General features: G+C 43.3%; 1 protein-coding gene across 6 annotated transcripts in view; it reads left to right on the top strand.

The window, feature by feature from the left end:
* The window catches only part of TNC (tenascin C), a 230,083-nt gene that overhangs the window by 32,517 nt on the left and 174,066 nt on the right, over positions 1 to 23,500 (top strand). The window lies entirely within an intron of this gene.

Here is a 23,500-nt window from a genome sequence, read left to right as displayed (position 1 = left end):
TCAACCAGAAGAAGATTTTCATGGTCTTGTATTGTGTACCTTGTTAGACAAATGAACACTGGGGAGGAGGGTGTTTGTATGTGTGTGCATGTCCACATGCGCATGTAGGTATATGCCAACAGAAGCTGGTCCACTAAAAGATATTCCTTCACCTCTCTCAGATCATGGGAGGAACACATTTACAACAACGTTGCAGATATATATGCCATAGTGACAATGTATAATGCTTTAGGTTTCACTGGCGTGAGTCTGTGCTGACTGCAGTTCTCGGGAATTAGATTGTGTTATGCAGCTTACCCACTTCCATTGTGAGTCTCGTGACATTTGCTACTTTTCTTAAAGTCCCAGCTACTGGATTCCCATGATCAGATGAGAATCTCAGCTTTCTTTTTTTTAAAGAGTTTTTAGCCCTCATGCTTGTAGAAGAAAACTTGAAAATGTGAACTCTAAAGGCTACGACAGCAGCAGACAAAAACAAAAAATCGAAAGGTTGTTTTTAAATCTCATGATGAGAGGGAGCAATTAGCGTTGGCTATACTGCATTAAAACCATCCCAAATTAGTATATAAATATATTTCTCTCTTCCATTCTCTCTTCCTAGTATCTGAAAGTGGAATTTGGACCATGTAATCCAACATCTGTGCAGTTTCCCTCATACAACCAATGGAATTGTTGCATGCAAATTAGCTGTAGAGTAAGAGTCGTGATTGGTTGAGTTAATTCTGGTCTTACAGTGGTCTAGGACTCCTAGGATGGCACTGGTACATACTTAACTGCACCAAACGGGTAAAATTTGGCAGAATGGCTGAATACTTCAATTGGACGGTGACAGACCGTGAATCCCAGGGATGGTTCAGCCTGGTGCTGTTCTCTTGTAGCCATTTCCATCACTTCACATTGACTCAACAGACATTCTAGGCTTCAGGGTGATGCACACAGAGTGACAACCCTGGAATCTTGTATACAGCTTTAGGCCAACTACTCTTGCATCTTCAAGTGGTGCAGAAGGGCCTATACAGTCCCTTCTCCAGCTGAGGAAGATCCCCCCTAGCACAGTGGTTCCCAAACTGGGGTTCGTGAACCCCTGGGGGTTCGCGAAATGTTACAGGGGGTTCTCAGGAAAAAATTCCCTAATGGCGGACAGAGCTGTCCCTAGGGACCATGGGCAGCACGGGGCCTGCAGGCCAGAGCCCCTGGACTTCCAAGAGCTAAGCAGATCAAAGCAAGCATATTTATTACACTGAGGAGATATAAACTTCAAGACTCCTTATAAGAAATGGAAAGAGAGGTAGATATTTTTTGCTGTTTTTAAAATTAAATAGGCAGCTTGTATAGTTTTTAAAATTATTATGAAGAACCTGTTGAAGCTTTGTTGTAACATGCAGTGTTTACCTGGACTGCTCCAGACCTGAATGCTTGTGTAGGAGGAACGCTTTGAGTTGGCTTCTTAAATGCCTTCATGCTGTTTCAAATCTGATACTCCTTGATGAAACATAGGAGCCTTGTCTTATAACAGGCTTATTCAAAGTGATACAAGCTACAAAAGTCAGATCTTGGAAGAGTGTTGCTGTTTTCATAATGTAATAAAAATACTGTATTGCTAAATAATTAATAATGTGTAATAAGCATGTCAGAAAAACAAATTTTATATTTCCAAGATCACTGCTTTTATAATTTATACTCCGGTAAAGGAGAAAATCCCTGGAAATATTCATTTTTAGGAGGTTCGCGAGACTTGACATTTTAGTGAAAGGGGTTCACAGGTTGTTAAAGTTTGGGAACCACTGCCCTAGCAGAGATACTATCATGAGGCCCCTTCACAAGCCCTGGTGGAAGATGCATGCTAGCATAGGGCAGCATAATGTCAGCGCATGAGGCAAGTGTGCACATCCAGCTATGGAAATTTTCAGCAGCTACAAGCTACACAGCGGCCCATAGGCAGCCTGGGATTGGGATGGGTGTTCAGTCAAGGGTGTGCTGCTTTACACCAGAGACCAAACCAGCCTCTGCAGCAACTCAGAATAGGACAGGCACAGAGGTGGCTCAAAATCCTCTTTCCCCCACTCATCTTGGGATACACCTTCTGATGGCACAACACAGAACATCATGTCTTTGACTTGTTTGACCCAAACATAGTCCTTCTAAACCTTTATTAGTAGAGATGGGCTCATGACAACACCTGGGACTGTCACACCCCCAAATTTTGTGAGGATTCTGAATCTGATCCCGATGTGAATTTTATATTGGACCCTTAGTTGTCCAGTGATCCAAACCCAACACCCCTGAACTTTTGGGGGATTCAGAATTCAGATCCAGGGCTCCCCCTGTTTGTTCCTGTCTAGAATTAATGATCACTGGAATCCGTGCCTTGGAGACAAAGTTCTGTGTCCAAATAGCACTTATCTCAGCCCCTGCATGTCACCTGCTTCCTTTCTGGACCCTTCCCTTTGCATTCTGTGGCTAGCCCAGCACTGATGTAAATGGCTCAAAGGGCCAGCCAGTCTTGGAGTTGGTTTGTTGGGGAACGTCCTTCCTAAATTCAAGCAGTATTTGAGTGTGCTGTGTGCCACGGGTTTACAGATCTTCTGTAGTGAATTTATTCATTATGCACTTTAATTAAGAGCTCAAAAGTGCCGTACTAAATGGAGTTAACGAGGAGGGGGGAACAGAAGGTCTTTCAAGTGGGGAAATGTTTCGCTTTTGATGGAGGACTACTTTACAGTTGTACAAAGCCTGGAAGAGTTTTCTTCTCAGCACCTAAGTACCAATACTATTTTCCTTTTTGTTCTTAGGGCTTTGGTGTCTAACTCCTCATCTCTTACCCCACATATTTCACACGAATCACGATTGAACTTGGCTCCCCATATGGAAAACTGTGACAAAACATTACCTCAGACATAGTTAGACAATTCATAAAAAGAAATAGGCCTACAGCTCTCCCATATAATGTACATAATGTTTCCTCTTTCCTAGGCAACACGGGATCTCTCTTTCTCACACGGACCCTTCTGAAATCCCTTTTCTGCTTGCTAGGAAAGCATCGTGTCTATCAAATATTTGTTTTTTTAAAAAAGTGCTACTTTTTTCTATTTATTTTGCACATGCCAAGGATTTGAGTCAGAATTATGCAGTCAGGCTCCGCTCGCTCTGGTTCTGATTAGACTGAGAGTGCCGGAGCAAGAAGACTGGAACGGCTCCAACTGGATTCCGTGGTGTGTCTCAACTTTCTTTAATAAATGAATAAATATCCCAGACCTGGTGATTTAGTTTGCTACAGTGGACTTTCACCTTAGATTCAAATCTGTAGAGAGCCTAGTATACTGTTGCTGCTATATACATTATAAAGACCTTGTTTAGGTCAGATGTGAGATGAATATCATGGTTCCATCTAGAGCTGGTGGAGTTGTTCATTCTGAATAACGTTCTTTATGAATTTAACTCCCCCTAAATGAATTGTCTGTAATCCAGCCCTGATTTCTGTGCATGTATTAGTTATCTGAAGTCTAAACTGTTGTGTACCACAGACAGAGAACAAGAGACACCAAGATGCCACCAGTGCCTGAGGCTCCTGCAATAACCAGGGAATTGAATAGGTAGATCTGAGTAGTCCCATGGATTTCAGTTGACTATTCCTGGGAATTCTCACGTATGTGAATTAGAAGTTGTTCAGCCCGGACAAATTGTTCAGTCTTCAGGTTCTTTGCCTACTGTTGCTTTGACTATTCATTCTACAGTTATTCATTTTGTATGAGTAGCCTTCTAATTCAGGTGGTCTTGTCTCTGCTCCATGCAGGGGCGGCTCTAGCCATTTTGCCGCCCCAAGCACGGCAGCACGCCGCTGGGGGCGCTCTGCCGGTCACCGGTCCCGCGGCTCCGGTGGACCTCACGCAGGCGTGCCTGTGGAGGGTCCGCTGGTCCCGCGGCTCCGGTGGGCCTCCCGTATGTGCCTGCGGGAGGTCCACCGGAGCCGCCTGCCGCCCTCCCGGCGACCGGCAGAGCACCCCCCGTGGCATGCCACCCCAAGCATGCACTTGGCGTGCTGGGGCCTGGAGCTGCCCCTGGCTCCATGACTAAATGATGGAAGTTTTAAAAGAGGAAAAACAACAACAAAAATGAATAATACACTTTTTGGTCAAGTGTCCTCTCTTTAAAAAGTTGCTTCACTTTTGAAAGATTCTGCTTGTCTGAGCAAAATCCCCTTTACTTAAAATGGGGAATATTGGTAGAACAGGAATATCTCTCAAACCAGTAAAAACCACTGCATGAATTTGTAGACCTATTTGAAGTCCCCCAGCCCAGCCTGAGCTGCAACTTCAAAGCACTGTCTGCACAGCTATTTTCAGAGCACTAGTGTGAACCCCACTAACCAGAGTCTTGTCGACTCAGGCTGGGAGGCTCACTACCCCTGACTATGTAGAGTACCCTGTGAGGTCAGTATTTCCTACTAGATCTGTAATAAATCTTTCCCATCCCTACCAATTTTACCTTAGTGTGTGTGTGTGTTCTCCCTGTGTGCTCGATCAAAACATCTCTGTTACATACTGTCATCCTGACCTTACCTTTTAGGAGGGGTCAGTGTGTTCCTGTTATTCTTGGGGAATGTTTTTGCACCATCCTTGATATTGGGATGTTCTTGTACAACTCTTCTGGAATGTGTTTGCAAAGAGCATATGTCCTAGCTTTTTGTTAAGTCCAGTTTAGTCAGGAGCTGCTGCCATATAATCAGTAAATAGGTCTCCTTTCTCTAAGACGAGTCCCGCTGGTGAAATGTCTTAGGATGTAATTGCATCCCAAAGGGTTCCAGCCCTGGGGTCCACAGGGCACTTTATTTAAAAGCCCCCAAATCTCCCTAAATGTCTGCCCTCACTGTCACTTTGGTTAGGGACAACTCTTGAGTTCTCCCAGTACTTTAGAGGTCTATAAAAAACACAAATTGCATAGCTGGTCATGAACCTTCTGACTGAGGTGGTTTGGCGACTTAATATGCTCTGTGGCAAAGGCAGCTTTTGGAAAATATGACCCAGCTCAAAAATCCCACTGAGGGGAGACTGTATTAAAAAAGCATCCACAAGAGCTTTGGTATATGTGTGGGGTCCTAATGGATATTTAGTTATAACCACAAATGTTATCTCTGTGGAAGTAAAGTTTCCTTAGTAAGAGTTCTGTTGTGAGCCTGGACTAATGCCCATAGACATAGTGGGGACAGAATGTACATGAGGGGGCAATTTATTTGTGGATGAGGAGTTAGCATTTCTTATCAGGAAATAGCTCGCCTTGCTGTATAGCGTCTCTCAGATTTTTCTCCTTAACATTTATCATCATTGGCTTTGTGGCTGTGGTGTGACCACACCCAGAATATCCTGTCCTACTCTGGGCACTTCTTTACCAGAAAGATATTGAAAAGAGTTCAGAGAAGAATAAGAGTGAGCAGGAGAAGAGGAGATGAGATAAATACGCATGGCCATATTTGGTAAGGGGGACATGATAGCAACCTGTAGATATTTGAAGGCTGTAAACAAAAAGGGTAGTGAAAAATATTGGGTGATGCCCAGGGTTATAACTAGTATTAATGAGGTGAAATGAAGGAAAGAAAATGCAGACTATCGGGAAAAGCTTCCTGGCAATGAGATGTAGGAGTCTATTCAACAGTCTCACACAAGCCCCATCACTTGGAACATTTCAACCTAAATTGAACTAAACGCTAGAAAGTGTCCCATAGGGAGCAATTCTGCATTGGCAGAGAGATGGACTAGGAGACCTACTAATATATATATTTAGCACTTGTAGATCTTGCCAAGGAGTTCCTCTCATTATTCCCATCTTACAGCTGGAGTCCCAAGCTCATGCAGTACATCAGTGAGAGAGCCAGAACAGACTCCATGTCTCTTGACTCCTGGTTTAGCACCCTATCCACTGTGTCCCACTGCCTCCCGCAGTATCTACATCTCTGATTTCCGCAAATCTCGGCTCACACTGAAGTCAATGGCTGTTGCAGGTGCTCAGCATCACAAATTTGGTCCTTACTCACCCAGCGTGGACTTTCTTATGAAAACCTTTATGCATTCTAGTCGTCCTTTCGGCCAGATCCTCAGCTGGGGGAAATGATTGATTTCAAGGGAGCTCCACTGACTCATACCAGATGAGGATCTAGCCTATTGTCTTCACTGAAAGTATACCAGTCCACAATTCTTCTCTTTTTAAATCAGTGTCAAAACTTGCATTTGACTGCCATGGCACAGGACAGGACTTCAAGGGTGAAATTCACCCCCGTGCACAGGTCCAGACAAAGTTCTAGGCACCACTTAAATATAGGGCGTAGGTGGGACTTAAGTGGTGTCTAGCAATTGTTCTGGCCATCTGCACAAGGGGGAAGTTTACCCTATGTGAGTGATGGATTTCAGGACTGGCCCTTATATAGATATAGATATAATATAATTTTTTTAGCAGAGTTTCAGTACCCCGATGAGTGGCAAAAGGAAAATCACATCTTTGCAGAAAGAGAACGCGAGGTGTTTCAGGAAAACAGTGGGGCCATTTTTATTCATTTATTGTGCCCGATTCACCATTGAAATCAATGGGGCTACTGAAACTGGCATAACAGTAGAGTAAGACCGTGGTGAATCATAGACTTATAGACTCATAGACTTTAAGGTCAGAAGGGACCATATTTATTAAATGAAGCCTGGATTTTTGGATTAGTTGTGTGCAGGGCTGATGCTTGGAATTCATTCAGGCCAGCAGCCAAGATGTAAAAAGGAGTCTAAAAAGAGAAGCTCCAAAATGGACAATAACAGATAACACGGATGTCAATATTACAGCGCTTTAAGCTGGTGTCCAGAGAGCTCTGATACTTCTGAGGCAGCTGCCATAGTTGGAGATTAAGCTGCTTTCCTTGAGAGAGAGGAAAAAAACGGAATCCCTATTTTGTTTCTCCAGACATGTTTTGTTTAAATGGTATAAGCCTCTCAAAAAGCCGTGTTCTTTGGAGGGCTGCTGCTTGTTTTGAAGCCCCTTGAAGTGGTGCCAAAAAATCTTTAGGGGGTTGAAAAAATGGGGTTTGTTTTGTTAACTCGCTGGGACTATTTAATGATGTCATGGCAGAAGCCCTTTTATCGAGAGGCACAGAAGCTAGTGGGCCTATCAGCAGTCCGTATAAGCGACTGGATAATTTATACTGCATTGAAAGGTAGCCTTGGTGGTCGCAATTAGAAGCGCATGCAACCAAACATAAAAGGCTGAATTCAAAGCTGAATTTTTGATAAAATACTGAGAGTGAGTGTGACAAGAAAATAGAAGGGAATCTGTGGGCAAATCATTCTGTGCTTGTTTGTAAAGTTTTTTATTTTCTTATGAACGTTCATGAACTTTCCATACAGATTTTAACATACGTTATTCATAACCTTCGTATTTTATCTTGAAAAGATCCATTTGTGTTGGGTCAGCCTCTTAGCAACATCTGTCTTTATTTTATTCAAATTTCAAAAATGGTAACCAATCACTATATAATCAACTTGATCCAGATCTAACGCTCTCTTTTTTTTTTTTTTTAACTGACAAGATTTCCCATGCTCTGTTTCTCCAAGACACTAGTGTTGGGGGATCTGTCCTTCTCTGAAACTTGGTTATCACAGATTGGGCTGCTAGTACTAATAGAGTTTCATGTTTCTGAGAGGCTTTCATAACATGAACTATATAGCAAAAATAACAACACATAGGGTGAAATCCTAACCCCATTGAACTCAATGGAATTTTTGCCATAGACTTCAATGGGGCCAGGTGAGCATCACAGTTGGGTACAGAATCCACATCCTTTGACTCCCAATCCTATGGCCTATTTACTGCATCACTCTGATATCTCTTAGCTCAAAAGGCTGATTGATATAATTGGGACTAGAATCTATAGTGTTGTCAGGCACTGGACAAGCTTTTCTTACCGCATTGCGTTAGTACCCTTCGATTCTGATCTACAGCATTTCCTGATTTTCCCAGTCTTGGGCTTTCTACACAGCTCTAGATGCTCCCTGACCAAGAGCAGCATCTGGTCATGTGGTCCTTGCTTTCTCTTGAACACAGACCAGCAGACATTCTGAAATGTTTAACTCACTATGACAACCTATGATGTTTGTATTTCTTGTCACGAATTCTCTGATGGAAAATGCAGTTTCTGAAAAATCAAAATTTCCCAAGGGAAAACTTTTTTTTTCCTGAAAAATGTTGATTCTTCCATCAAGAAAATCAAAATGAAATATTTAATTTCAAAGTGGTTTAATGCAAATCAGAATATTTTTTTGTTTTGTTGAACTGACCCCAAAATGTTTTATTTTGAATCAGTTCAACAAATATTATATTGCATTGCCTTATGGGACTTGCAGCTCTGGCACCTATTCCTTCCTAAAGGCTTGGCTTCCTGGAGAGTTACCTCTCCCATAATGCAGTGTGGATTTCCCTTTGGCAGAGTTGCATGGTGCATCATCAGAGATGTAAGATCTTGGCCCAGAAGGGAAAATAGCTTCAACTTCCAATCATTGGATCATCTTAGACCTTTTTGTTGCTCTTCTTTGGACTCTCTCTAATTTATCTATATATTTCCTAAAGAGTGCCACCCAGAACTGGAAACAGTGCTCCAGCTGAGTCTTCACCAGAGCCAAGTAAAGTTGGACAGTTACCTTCTCCATGTCTTACATGTCCAACGGTCCTGTTAATACACCCCAGAATATTACCCTTTTTTAGCAACTGTCACGTTGATGACTCATGTTCAATTTGTGATCCGTTATTGTAATCTCTTACAGTAAATACGTATGATCTTTCCCAAATGTTCTGCAGGAGTCTCTTCACATCTCTTTTACAGATGCTCAGACTGGCTTTAGAAAGCATCGTCTTTAAAAAAAAAAAAAAAAAAAAAAAAGCCCTCTTGTTCCCAGATTGATCATTCCCAGTGGAGATTTTTTCAAACCAGTGCAGGGATTTTGACACCCAGTTCCCATTACAATGAATGGGATTTGGCTGGGAATAGGACTTTCAAATCCCTGAAGTGCATTTGGAGCTCTTAGCTTGATATTTCCTCCATATGGAGGTTTTAACTTCTGCTGCTGATTCGCAAGCGATCTCTTACAGGATGGCAGATACATCCAGATATTCTCTGGCTTCAGGGTTCATTAGTGGAAAAACACAGGGTTTATTTGACCGGTGCTATTTTTAAACTGTGATGAGTAAGCTGGAGTCTTGTACAGCTCAAGAGAAGGGGTCACTGTCTACCACAAGGCGAACATCACTCAGAGCAAGACGCTACTTTACCAGTCACTTAGCATGTTTGTGCAGGTCTCACTTTGCCCTTCAGTGCCACACAAACCTCTTCTCTCCCAGGGTTTCAGCACCGTACTGGTGAACAGCAGCCCTGCTAGAAGGTCTAGATAAGAGGAAAAGAGTTCTCATGAGCAGAAGCAATACAGCTGCATGAAAAGCTGAGATTCTTTCATGCCACAGCCGTGTGCAGTGGAAAGTTCTAGTGGGCAGAGACATTGCATCAACAGCACATGGGTCTTGGCTTAACACCATGGAGTCTTGGATTTAGGGTGACCAGATGTCCCAATTTTATAGGGACAGTCCTGATTTTTTGGGTCTTTCTTATATAGGCTCCTATTTACCCTCCCCACCCCCATCCCCACCCCAATTTTTCACATTTGCTGTCTAGTCACCCTACTTGGATTAACCATTCCCCAAAATGAAACTCGATTCCTTGGAGCCTTGGCAGGGTTTGTTGTGAGCAATGATCTCAACCTTGAAGATTTCACATGACCAGGAAAACCTGTTACTCATTTCTGTTTCTATTCAGACATTAGCACCACCAACAATCCTGCATCGAAAGGGGACACGACCAAGTATGCTGGGGAGATAATTTGACCTCAAGCTGTGTGTAAATCACAGGAGAGAGTCTCTTCTGAGTTTGAAATATAAAATTCTATTTTGTTTTAAAATTTCATGTTGAGAAAAGTATTGAGTAGAATTATGTACCAATTGTCAGACCTGCTTAGACCACTGGTTCATCTAGTCTAGTCTCTGACAATGGCTAATACCAGGTGCTTAAAAAGAAACCTTGCAGAAGGATAATTGTGGAACAACATGCCTAAGGGGAAATTTCATCTTAACTTCCATTACTCAGAGTCTGTCTGCATTGGAGCTGGAGAGGTGATTTCCAGCTTGGGTAGACATAACTTTTATCAAGCATATTGTGCTAAAAACAGCAGAGAAGCTGCAGCTGCATTGGTGATGGGATGGGCTAGCCACCCAACTACAATCCCATCCGAGAGCCTACGTACGTACTCGGGCAGCTAGGCCATAGCGTTACCTGCCAGTGCACTGCAACACTGCTATTTTTAGGGGGCTAACCCGATCAAAGCTTGCATGTGTCTGTCTATCTGAGCTGGAAACTACACCTCCAGCTGCAGTGTAGACATATTCATAGAGCAGAGGTGGGCAAACTATGGCCCGTGGGACCATCCTGCCCAGCCCCTGACCCCTCCCCTGCTGTCCCCCATCCCCTGCAGCCTCACTTCGCTCGCTCTGCAGCCGGCGCAATGCTCTGGGCTGTGGGGCTGTGAGCTCTGGGGGCAGCGGAGCTGCAGAGCCCAGCCTGATGTGGTCTCTGTGCTGCATGGTGGCGGAGGTGGCACAGCTGTAGCACCACCACCCACCGGTGCTCCAGGCAGCGTGGTAAGGGAGCAGGGAGCCAAGGAGGAGTCGGGGGTTGGATAGAGGACAGGAGACTTTGGGATGGTGATCTGGGGGCGGGGGTGTGGATAGGGGTTGGGGGGGTTGAGGAGAGGAACAGGGGGTATAATGAGGGCAGGGGTCCCGGGGGGCAGTCAGGAAGGAGGGGGGAGTTGGATGGGGTGGCAGGGGACAGGGAGAAGGGATGGTTGGATAGGGCAGGGGTCCTGGGGGGGCCACCAGGAAGGAGAGGAGGGGTTGGAGGAGGCAGCAAGGGTCCTGGGGCAGTCAGGGGACAGGGATCAGGGGTGTATGGATGGGGCAAGGGTCCTGGGGGGCTGTCAGGAAATGGGGGGGTTGATGGGGCAGGAGTCCCAGGGGGGCTGACCCTTGACCCCCCTCCCCTAACCGGTCCTCCATACAATTTACAAAACCTGATGCAGCCCTCAGGCCCAAAAAGTGTGCCCGCCCCTGTCATAGAGGGTGGCATGTGCCCTGGAGCATAAGGATTTATAACTCTTCCACTCCACTTGTACTGTTTAAAATCCTTCTTATTGTAACTCCACATATCCTTGTTATCCACGTAAATGTCCTGTCTTTTTCTTAAATCATACTTAGTGCTTGCTCTCAGTGTGTCTCCTGGTAACAATGCATAATCCGCTCATGGGACTTGTCAGTTTTATACTTGCTGCCTTTCAATTAAATTGAATGTCCCTTTGTTCTGGTATAACAGGGAGGGAGGATAGAAGGGCCCAATTTACCTTCTTCGTCCTGTTCATTATTTTGTCCAACTTCCTCGTGTCCGGTCTTACTGTTTGGCACATTTTGTTTGTGCAGTACTAGGTTCATTCATGGTACCACATAAGTAAATCCGTGGAAGATGTTAGGCTGGTAGCATGTTAGGGCTACAAAGTGAAGAACTCAGAAGTTAAGCTATACCAGAATGACTATTGCTGATGCAACCCTAATTCTTCCCTCTTCTGTGTGTCCATGATATGTATTAATTATATTGTGTAATTATTTACGCTCCGCCATCAGCTCTGGAGGCCCCATTGTCCTAAGCACTGTACATCCATATAGTACCACAGCAAGCTTGTAATGATACAGTGCTAATTATGTTAGCCATATATAATTTTTTTTTCTTCCCACTCTCTGGTTTATAGAGGGCTAGATCCTGTGAAGATCCCAATAGGATTACCCACTTTAATTTATTTACCGTCTCTGCACTGGCTGGTGTACAGTATACAAAGAAGTTGTTCAATATGTCTTATCTTCACCCTTCAGCAAAAGATTCTCTGCCCTTTTTCATGGCTCATTTACACACTGTCCAAAGTGTGCATTGAAGGAGACAAAGGTATTCCTGATAAAGAACTATAGCAGGGCAGTGCCAACAAGGACAATCATCTTCAAAACCTAAGAATGACCATACTGGGTCAGACAAATGGTCTATCCAGCCCTGTATCCTGTCTTCCAACAGTGGCCAATCCCAGGTGCTTCAGAGGGAATGAACAGAGCAGGGCAATCATCAAGTGATCCATCCTGTATCATCCAGTCCCAGCATCTGGTGGTCAGTGGTTTAGGGACATGTAGAGCATGGGGTGGCATCCCTGACCATCTTGGCTAATCGCCAGTAATTCCTGCTCTGCGATGTGGTGTCTTTGCCTATGCTGCTGAAAACTGCATTGACCTTCTTGCATCGCAAATTCCTGCCTAATTTGCTATTCGCCTTTGTCTCTTTCAGCTTTACAGCTTCCCAGTGACTATGTGGGTTTCTGGTTATTTTCACCCAAATGTGTTAGTTTTCTTTCTCATGAGGGAAGAAAGGGAGAGGCCAGCTGTGAGGGTTGAATCTAGATTCAGATCTGAATTCCCCCTGAGTTGAGGGGTATTTTGATCCAAGGTTATGAAAACCTGGGATCACAGCCCTGTGTGACCTTGAGTAAGCCACCTAGCCTCTCTGTGCCTCAGCCCCTATTGGTAAAACGGGGATGATAGTGTACCACCGACAGACCCTGGTCATCAGTGGGCAGGACTGAACCTGGGACCTTAATGCATGAGCCTCTACTGCATGAGCTAAAAGCCATATGCCTGTTCTATGGCTTTAGCTAACAGGTTCATTAATCATTCTCTCTAAGTAGTCTTGATGCCCCTAGATGGGACAGAACACCACACCCAGAAGGTGTGTGGGTTACAGTAGCACCACTCTACCTCCCCAGGCATGTCAGAGATGCCAAGATACCTTTTTAATAGGACCCGCAGAAGTACCTCAGATAGCAGCATTGGTTATTTGGTCTCTTCCCTCCCAAAATGTAAGTAACTCTGTTGCATTGTTTATCTTGCTGCATTATAGAAAGAGAATTACATACGCTGGAGATTAAAGTATGGTGTCCCAGATACCAGGAGAATGCCCAAATTAGTCGTCCATCCTTCCTCGTCCTGTTTCTGCCGCTCATGACTTTCTGTATAGACCCCAAAGCTGCTCGCTGCTTCTTTGCCTGTATATTGTTTTCACACAAGCATCTGCACTCATGTGAACCTCGCTACAAGGTGGGTCTCTCACATTCTCCAGTATGGCACATTTCCCCTTGTGATGAATGTCTGCAGTCCTTGGCTGTACAGGTGCCTTGTAGACTTAATAGCTCCAGCACTAACACAGTCCAGCTGTACATGGGAAACCATAACTACAGGCCTTGAAGCAAAAGTGATTTGCTCCTGTCGGCTGGCAAATGGGAATGGAAAGGCAGTTTGCTTGTGGTTCCAAGTGGTTTTAAGTTGCTTGCTTGTACAAAGATATGTTCAACGAGCTGAGCACTGCATTGGCAGAGGCTTTTGCTACCAGGTAAGAAGCCCATGTCTGGCAGGCTGTGTGCCAGAGAAACCATCTGTGTTTTGTTTGGCAGGAGTAGGAAGCGGAGGAAGCCATTTTGCTCTTCAGCAACTTCTGTTCACCAGCCCATTTTTTTTTTTTAAAAGACAAATTTATCTTGGGTTAAACTCCTTTGAAGTCAGTGGTATTATAACAGGGATGAATTGGGCCAATAAGAATACATAGATTATCTTGATTTAGGCTGTAACATTTCAAAGCACTGGACAAACACAAATTAATCTTCACAGCACCTCATTTACAGCTGGTAAATACTATTTATTATCTCCATTTTGCAGATGGGGAGATTAGCCCTTTGAATTTCAGACTCTGAGCTCAGTTATGCTGGTGTAAATTGGAGCTAACTCTACTATTTTTAGTGGCATTATTCCTAATTTACACCAGAGTAAATGAGGTTTTAATCTGCTCTTTTCCAAGATCACAGATTAATGGGCCAAATTATCAGCTCATGTTAATGGGCGAAACTCCATTTAAGATAAGAGATGCACCTGTTTACATGAGCAGTCAGATCTGGAACTTAGAACTCAGGCTCAGAGCCTGAAAGGTGCCTGAGTGCCATTAAAATCAGTGGCAATTAGAAGCCTCCACACCTTTGAGGGTCTGAGTCTCAGGGACTCCTTTTCCTCTGCTTAGGCCAATATACCACACCCTATGGAGTCTCATATCTGCCAGCTCCAAAAATTAGGTGATCCCCATGACAGTATCTGTTAGGGAGGAAGTTAGTGTGTTAACAAGGGAAAGTGTTAAACATCTGAAACCTACTGGAATTTGCATTAGATTCCTTTTTAGTTGCACCAACTGAGCCTCTATTGAGAATGCTTGACACTTCCCGGTTCTCCAATACTGAGTGGAATACCAATGAAGGCAGAGGTTTTAATGGAGATGTCAGCTATTCAAAGGACAACATTTGACAAGTAATTTACACCGATTATTTTATATGAAGCTTTCCATGCAGATAAATGCCAAGGCACTTTAGGTTAATCTTTTAGAGAGGAGGGGGGAAAGTTGTGATTTGTTCTCGGTTTTAATCAACTGAAGTCCTGCCTGTCACGATAAAGTGAATTCATCAGGAGTGCCTGGAGCAAGAGAAGCTCCTCTCCGATGTGCAGCACACTCACGTGCTCTATCATGCAGCTGGTTAATTTGTGTTGGGCTTCCTTGCCTCTGGCATTGATTAATAGATTCCACTTGTGTTGAGAATTAAGAGTGGAAAGGGGATATGTGGATTTTGTTCAGAAGAAGGTGTTTAATCAAATGAGATCTAAAGTACTCTGCATGCTGTTTGCTGAGACAAAATACAGCAAACAAATAACTAATTGGAAATATTTTGTAATGTTCTTTCTAACCAGAAACCGATTCAGAGCCTCATATCTTTAAGCAATGGATTTCATCATTCAAGAAAAGCCTAAAGAAGCTAACTCTTTTCTGCATGGCTGTATTTAGATCCTTAGAACCTTCAGTTAGCCAGAGCACATAATGGACCCAGTCCTGCCATGCACTGGTGAGGCTTCCTCGCTAAGATCAGTGCCTTCAGCAGCTGCTTCACATCTTGTAGGATCAGAGGGACAGAGAAGAACATATCTGGGGTCTGATCAGTGGAGTGAGGGATGAAGGAACAAAATCATATAATATTTCATACTCGGTTTGTTTTAATTCAACATTGTTTTTGGTTGTTGCCCTCTGACTGCTTTCTTGTCACTGGACATGGTGTCCCATTTCTTGTCGATCTATGGCGTTTTGCCATCCTGCCACCTTTAACCACAGCAGCCTAGGGAGTCTCAAGTGGGGTGGGGTGGGATGGAGGAAAGTGTTTGTTTTTTTTACTTCCGAGACTAGATGGATCAGAATACAATTTTACTATTCTATCTTCAGCTGGTGTAAATGGGCAAAATTTCATTGATTGCAAAAGATGTGGCCTTCAGCCTTGGCTGTGCCAACATAAAGGATTAATGTATCCCTTGCACATATGTAGGGTTTTTATTACTCCTTAGACTGCTCCATATACAAGTTTGACCCTATTAAGTGCCACTTACTCACACGTACTGTTGACTTGACACCCAGCTATTGACTCCAAGCTATTGACTTTCAATTAATATTTCAGCTGGAAATGGAGTATTTCAGGCTTTCGTGCAAAAGCAAATATTTTAGACCAGTCTGGTCAAAACATTGTGTAGGACCACTCCTGTGTTGTCAGGGAGAAGGGCAAACAGGTCTCCAACACTAACTTTCATGATTTTATAAATCTATGAATTTCAGCCCTCTTGGGTGCGGTGGGTATAACTACATTTAGACCAGCTGTTCCTGGCGCAAAATTTTGTTTTATCGTTTTAAAAAAATTAAATGCCTTTTTTCACTCAATTAAACTTTTCATAGAAAAAAAATCCAAAATCTAATTTATAATTAATAGCCAGAAATCACTAATTCAGTTGGTTTTAATTTTTGAAACTGACATTTTTTTCAGTTATTTTCAATTGAAAAAATCGAACAGTCCCACATGATTCCAACAACTTTTCATTCTCTTTGGGTGGTTTTTTTTTTCATTGGATATAAAATACATTTGTCACCCAGCTCTAACACCAGAACTGGACTTAGCTAGCTTGTTCAGACGGAGAAGGCTTTCCTTTTGGCTTTTTCCATCTGTGCCCCGTCTCGTCAGTTGTGCGCTGGTAACCCAGTCCATTAAAGATTCAAATCAAAGATTTTTGAGACCATTTGTCAGGATGTCAATCCCCGTATTCGGCCTCTTGGATTGCTGGAGCTCTGATGGCTGAAATAATTTCTTATGAAAGCAAATAATGGCTATATTTGGTGTCAAAATAGCTGTAATCTTTGTTAAAAAAAAAAGTTAACCTCCTTTTTCCATGTGGACGTAGTGGCCTTTTGCTTCTTTCCCTATAACCTCCTTTAGCCTAGAAGATCCTACTTTACTTAGTGAGGGGGGTTTCTCTGAACTGACTCAGAGGTCATGCTTTCCCTCTTTACTCATGAGAGGGGAGAATTCCTCAATGAATGTCCTACACTTGTATTTGATGCACATTAGCTTCTGTGTCTTGACTATTACCAAGCGGAATTCCAGCTTATGGGAACAGCTTGCATTCCTAGCCTTCATAACCTTATTTAATATTGCGAGTCACTGCCTTTACAATGTGAAAGCAAGAGAATGGTTTTTTTGTTTTTGTTTCGCTAACTGCATTAACTGCTGTATTTTGCATTAAAGAATGGTGTAGCTCTGTGCAAGATTTACCAACTAATTCCATGCCTGATGTTCACTTTCTCGGAGATACGAGGTGGGTGAGGCAATATCTTATATTGCACCAACTTCCGTTGGTGAAAAAGACAAGCTTTTGAGCTACACAGAGCTCTTCCTCAGGTCTGGGATTGACACAGCTACAAAACACTTTATATGCACTTTCTCACTCATTTAGAAAGTAGGTCATGAACCTCATAGAACATCTGGCTAGTCTGGTTTCCAGTAGTGATATACTTGAGAAATATCCTTCATATTGGATGCAACTCTGGAGCTAGGATAGAGTGCCCAAGATCCATAGAAGGCTTGGAGTGATCAGTAACCTGGTTTACCAACTGCCTCAGTACTTCTAGTGAAATGTAATAAAGTCCATGAAGGAGATACACTGGGCAGACATGGGAGCAGAGTGGGAGAGTAAAAGACAGGGGGACAGGTTCTGATCACAGTCACATAGGTATAAATCTTGAGGAACTACACTGGTCTCAGAATGATCCTTTACAACCAGGGCCGCCCAGAGGGGGGCGGGCAAGAGGGGCAATTTGCCCCGGGCCCCACAGGGGCCCCCACGAGAGTTTTTCGGGGCCCCTGGAGCGGGTTCCTTCACTCGCTCCAGGAAGACTCTTGCGGGGCTGGGCCCAGGAGCTTCTTCCACTCCCGGTCTTCGCCAGCGGGGGGTCCTTCCGCTCCGGGGCGGAAGGACCCCCACTGGTGAATTACCGCCAAAGTGGGACCCACCGCCGAAGTTCAGCTCGGTCTTCGGCGGTAATTCGGCGGCGGGGGCCCTTCCATTCCGGGACCCGCCACCGAAGTGCCCCGAAGACCCGCGGCGGGGGCCCCCCGCCGCCGAATTACCGCCGAAGACCGGGCTGCACTTCGGCGGCGGGTCCCGCTTCGGTGGTAATTCGGCGGCGGGGGGAGTCCCGCCGCGGGTCTTCAGGGCACTTCAGCGGCGGGTCCTGGAACGGAAGGGCCCCCCGCTGCTGAAGACCCCAGGCCCCCGGAATCCTCTGGGCGGCCCTGTTTACAACATTATAACTGAGAGCAGAATGATAGACCAGAGCTTTAGGCAGAAAATTGTTACTGCCCTGAACATTGGTTAGTTTATTTAATTTTTGGGGTGTGGACCCAGGGTGTCACTAGGCCACCATGGTCATTGATGGTGGTGAGAGATTTAAGGAGCCTTCTGGACATTTTGAAATACAAAGTCTTCTATGGAAGGTTTCCATTAAAATATTTATTTCCCATTCAAGCTAGAGAAACTCTCCTAACCCTGGGCCTCATAGAATTTCTGAGGCTTTCCAGGACAGCTGCCCATCTGATCACAGCCCCAATATTGGTGTCCCTCCAATTTTTGGGGTAGGTTGTCAGGAATCCACTTTGCACTGGATGCAACTGGGAAAGCAAAGCCGTGTGATGTGTGGGAAGCTGAAAGAACCCCAGTGGTGCCTCAGCAAATAGCATACGATGACTTGGTGCTTACAGACCTCTTTCTGTCCAAAGACCTGTAATCATTTTACAAATATGGGTAACTGCCATTATCATCGAACTCCTAGTTTATGAACTAATTGAAGAAGGAGCAAGTCATAAAATTGAAAAGTTGATAAAATTGAACATCTCAAAATTACAGTAGGTATGGTGCATAAGTAAATTTATTAATCATTCAATGACAGTGTACACAGTGAATGATCATAAAATGTATCCAGTGTGCCTTATTATTCTTTGTTTGAGAGAACTGCATCTCTGTCTGCTGCCTAAACTGTCTTGTCAAACCTGTACAGCCGTTTGAACATTGACTGAAAGATTGAAGTTCCATTCAGTAGCAGAAGAACGGTTCATACAACAAGTTGTTCATAAGATCAATGTTTATAAAATTGGGGTTCTACTGTATGTTCATTTTAAAGACTTGGAAAGAGAGGCACAGAGAGATGAAGGCCAAAATAGTCACAAGTGGCCATTGATTTTAGATGTCTTCACTTTGGGGTGTCCTGTTTTGGACGCCTAGGTGTCTTCAGTTGAATTGGCAAAATTAGTGGCTACTTGTGAAAATGTTGACCAAAATGACTAGCCAAAGTCATTTGATAGTGGCAGGAATACAATCCAGGCCTCATGACTACAGTCCTTTGCTCTAAAAAGCAGACTCTGTTGTTGCTACACAATGCATGCCTTAATATTCTTCAAATAATTTCTGTTTTCTATTTCCTCAAGAAATACGGATCTGCCTCAGATATTGCACTCCCCCAGAGCCTTTATAGACTGATGGAAGGAAGTTTCATCTTTAACAAGGAATCTAATGGTTTTAGTCCTGATGTTTCTCAGCTGTTTCCGTTGTTCTCCTTTCACTCGTCTTCTTTCTCATCTCTCCCTATCTCCTTCCCAACACATATACACCGAATAGAGAGCAATAAAGATAATTTTAATGATAACGCATCCCTTCCTGTCCATTTATGGAACAAAGGATTCATCACAGAGAGTAAGGATGGTTAGACTACTGGATGGGGAGTCAGGAAATCCAGGTTCAGTTCCTGGCTCTACCAGACTTCATGTGTGACATTGGGCAAGTCATTTAATTACTCTGTGCCTCAGTTCCCCATCTGTATAGCGGGGATAATCCTGTCTTCCATGCTTTGTCTGCCTTGTGTATTTAGACAGCCTCTGTTCCATACAGCTTTCCGTCACTTACTATGTGTTTGGACAGAACCTAGCACAATGGGACCCAGATCTTAATTGGGGCCTTTATGTGCTTCTATAATGTTGTATCCTTGGGGGCAGCAATTTTACAAGGAGGACTTGTGGCACCTTAGACTAACAAATTTATTTGAGCATAAGCTTTTGTGGGCTAAAACCCACTTCATCAGATGCATGCAGTGGAAAATATAGTAGGAAAGTGTGTGTGTGTGTGTGTGTGTGTGTATTTACACACACACAAAGAGAATATGAAAAAATGGGTGTTGCCATACACACACTAACGAGAGTGATCAGTTAAGGTGAGCTATTGTCAGCAGGAGGAAAAAAAACGTTTGTAGTGATAATCAGGATGGCCCATTTCCAACAGTTGACAAGAAGGTGTGAGGAACAGTAGAGGGGGGAAATAAACATGGGGCAATAGTTTTACTTTGTGTAATGACCCATCCACTTTTAGGAAGAAGTCACTTGAGAGGCAGAGAGCCGTAAACCTTGAAAAGCAGCCATTTTTATTGCCACACACACAACTAACCAACAACCAGCCAAAACCAGCTGGGCTATCCCTTAATAATCTAACTCAGTTGCCATAATAACAACAAAATTCTATTACTACGACACCCAAATACACAAATATAATTTACTTTTTATGTGGAGAAAACACACTACCTGAATAGGAAATGAGATTTTAAAACAATGATTCTTTTTACACCAAGTATTTGAGATGAAGCCGGCATTTAACAAGTCTTTGATTTCCATTTTTATTGGCAGATAAGGAAAAATCCAGACCCATTTTCTTTTCACTCCCTGGTTTTCTTCACATTCTCTCCACTTATCTTCATGTTCAAGAAACAAGCTTGTCTGTTGTTGCCCCGCTGCATCTGGCATGCGTCAAACATTCACAGCAGGCCATAATACCAGAATAACAATCTCTCTCAGCATTGCTGGGTTACCTCCATCGTCATCACTTCTCCATTATATAACACCTCCGGCTGTTGTCTTCACTTATTTAAAAACAAAAAACCACCAAAAAAACTGCCATTGCTATGACAACAAATAGACTAGAACCCTAATTGTACAGTAATAATAGTTTAGTCTTCTGAGGGTTGTAATATTTTGGTTTAATGTTATTGCTGGCTTTAGTGTGCACGTGGCTGGGTAGTGTTGCTGGCCTGTGATACACAGGAAGTCAGAGTAAATGATCTGCAGGTACCTTTGGGCCTTCAACTATGAACTTATGAACTATGGCCCTGATCCTGCAATGAACTGCATGTCTGAGGGTCCCTATACCTGTGCGGAATACCATTGAAATCAATGGGCAGAGCTGGTTGGGAAATGGATCGATGTTTTCATGAACATTTTATCCATTTTTTGGGTCAAACTTTGAAATCTTAACCAAAAATGGCATCAAAACTTCTAATATTTTCAACCTGGTCCAAAAAAACCAAGAGACACTTTTATGATAATTTTGACTGTTTCAAAACTTCAACATGCTACAAAAAAAAAAGATTTGGGGAAAAAGTCATCAAAATGACAAATTTTGAAGATTTCAACCATGTCTGACTCAGGGGTGCAGGGTTCTGACTCCCAGGAAGGACTTGCAGGATTGGAACATAAGAGGTGTGTGATTCTTTAACTGTTTTTTTTTATTTTATTTTTTTATTATTATTTTTTGGGGGCAATTTTTTTTTTGCCAAAATATTCACAATTTTGCTCCTGTCAATAGTAGATCCACAACATTTTCCTCCAGCACAATGACACAGCCAAATGTGCCAGTCTTATTTCTTTAGCGCAAAAATCAATCTCTAACTGAATACATTTAAAGAAGTAGAGTTTTTACTTTGCTTGGAAACAGGACTGTTTCAAAGTGAACATAAGTCCATTTTTTCTCCAAAATGGGTTGTTTTTTATGCCTCCTCACCCTGCTCCCCCCCCCCCCCCCAAAAAACCCATTACATTTCACAGGTTTGTTATGCAATGGAAATGGCACAAGTCTGCATGCTGAACAGGTTTTGAACTGTGAACATTTCTCACAGCCTTCATGATCGGGGGATTACATTGGAAATGTCTCCTGTTCTGAAGTATCAAGGGTCTCTGAGAGTATATTAAACTCCTATAGCGAGTGTTTTTCTTTGGCTATGCAGGCCCGTTTTCCATTACACCCTAGACGTGACAGGAACAGATTATATGAGGCCTCTAATTACCTTTCCTAAACTTTAGCATGACCTGTAACACTGCCCTGTGGCAATGAACTTTCTCCCCTCGTACACTCAATGGGTTATTGTGCTGCTCTCACTCCAGCTGCTTGTCATTCTAGAGAAGTGCTGACTAGAAGGCAGAGAGTTTGCATTTGATGACTGACACTTATTGCTTCAGACAGAGAAGGGTTTAATTTCTCTCTCCCTGGGGAAAGGTGATGTTTGTGAAAAAACACGGGCCAAGCTCCTGTCTGTCACTGAAAGATGAGCTAATCTTTTCTCTTGACACCATGTGAAGCTGTGAGCAGGGGTACAACGGTCCTCCTCATCTCACCTCCAAAAATCACAGAACAGGCGCGTTGCAAAGATTGTTTTGGCAGCCGTTCTTCTCTCTTTTGCACTAATTTGCTCTGGTTCTTACAGCACGGCTGTTTCACTATAAGTTCTCATGATATGGAGCTAATGGAATTTGTGCTGCAGAACAACATGGGGGGGGGGGGAAATGTCCTTTTAGGCCAGCTCCTTAGCTGGTGTAAATGGAGGGTGTCAATTAATTTAAGTCAGTGTAGTGGCACTGTTAGATGCCAGCTGAGGATCTTGGCCCTACGGTTTTTCTGATGTTTTCCCACTGGACTTACCCTAGTGCTCACAGCTCTGGAGTGGTATAAAATATTGCAGGAAGTTGTTATACAAAGTGAGCAATAAGAGTGTCAATGTTGTTCTAGTCAGTAGAGCGGGGTGGGAGTCAGGACTCCTGGGTTCCATTCCAGAATCTGTTGCATAACCACAGCTATTCAAGACTCATCAGTTTCACATTCTATTGGGATTGCAATTTTTTTAAAGTTATGGTCTGCATAGTATCCTATATTCCTTGAGCTTAAAATGGCTCAGGCAAAATTCTGCATTGTCTAAGTTCACTTGATTTTGCATAAAATCAGAAGTGGGATCCACCCAGCTATGATGGTTGTTCTCATTTGTGGATAGAAGTTAGACAAGGAGTGAGTTGCATTTCTAGTGTATGTGTAGATAAAGGTGGTGGGATACAGAAAGGTGATTTCCAGCACCACTCTATGAAATTGCTTCTTTAAAAAAAGTTATTAGACCTCAAAGAACTACTTTGTCCACCACAGCCAATGTCTGCAGGTGTCTCAGCAAAACAGTATCAAAAGCTTCTGATAGATCTGGGAAAATTTAATATGGACACATTCACTTTGTCCATCTCTAGGGCATTGGCCAAGACACTATGCTACGTATCTCTCTCTTTATTCTGTGCTCAGACATTCTCCATATCAGACTTGGGCTGGAAACCAGAACGGCAGGGAAGCCCAAAGTCAGAGGAAGTAAGAGTTGTGCCACCACAAATGTCAAAACAACTTTTCCCATCAAGGGAAAGTTGAAGACTGGGTCATAGTTGACAAGGTTCTGTCAAATGATGGCTTCTTGGCTAGTCACTGCTTATGTAAACACTAGAGCTGGCTAGAAGTTATTTATTTATTTTTGCCACTGAAAATGTCAACTTTTCACCAAAAAACTGAAAATTGCTGAAAACTAAAAAATGTTCTGCTGAAATTCAGCAAATTTTTGGTTTCCCACTAAAGATTTGGGGTGGGGGGGGTTCCAATGGAAATATGAAAATGATTGAGGAAAGCAGACACCATGTTTTCTTTCAAAAGTTTTGATGGAAAATGTTGGATGCAAAATCTTCGACTACTAACTACTTACCCTTACCATGCCTTGAGGTTTAACTGGTTGTTCGTAAGGCGACGGCTACACTAGAGTTTATAG

The sequence above is a fragment of the Mauremys reevesii genome, linkage group 19, assembly GCF_016161935.1.
Source record: "Mauremys reevesii isolate NIE-2019 linkage group 19, ASM1616193v1, whole genome shotgun sequence".
NCBI lineage: Eukaryota > Metazoa > Chordata > Testudines > Geoemydidae > Mauremys > Mauremys reevesii.
The sequence above is the reverse complement of the archived record's forward strand: the minus strand, read 5'-3'. Positions and strand labels throughout refer to the sequence as shown.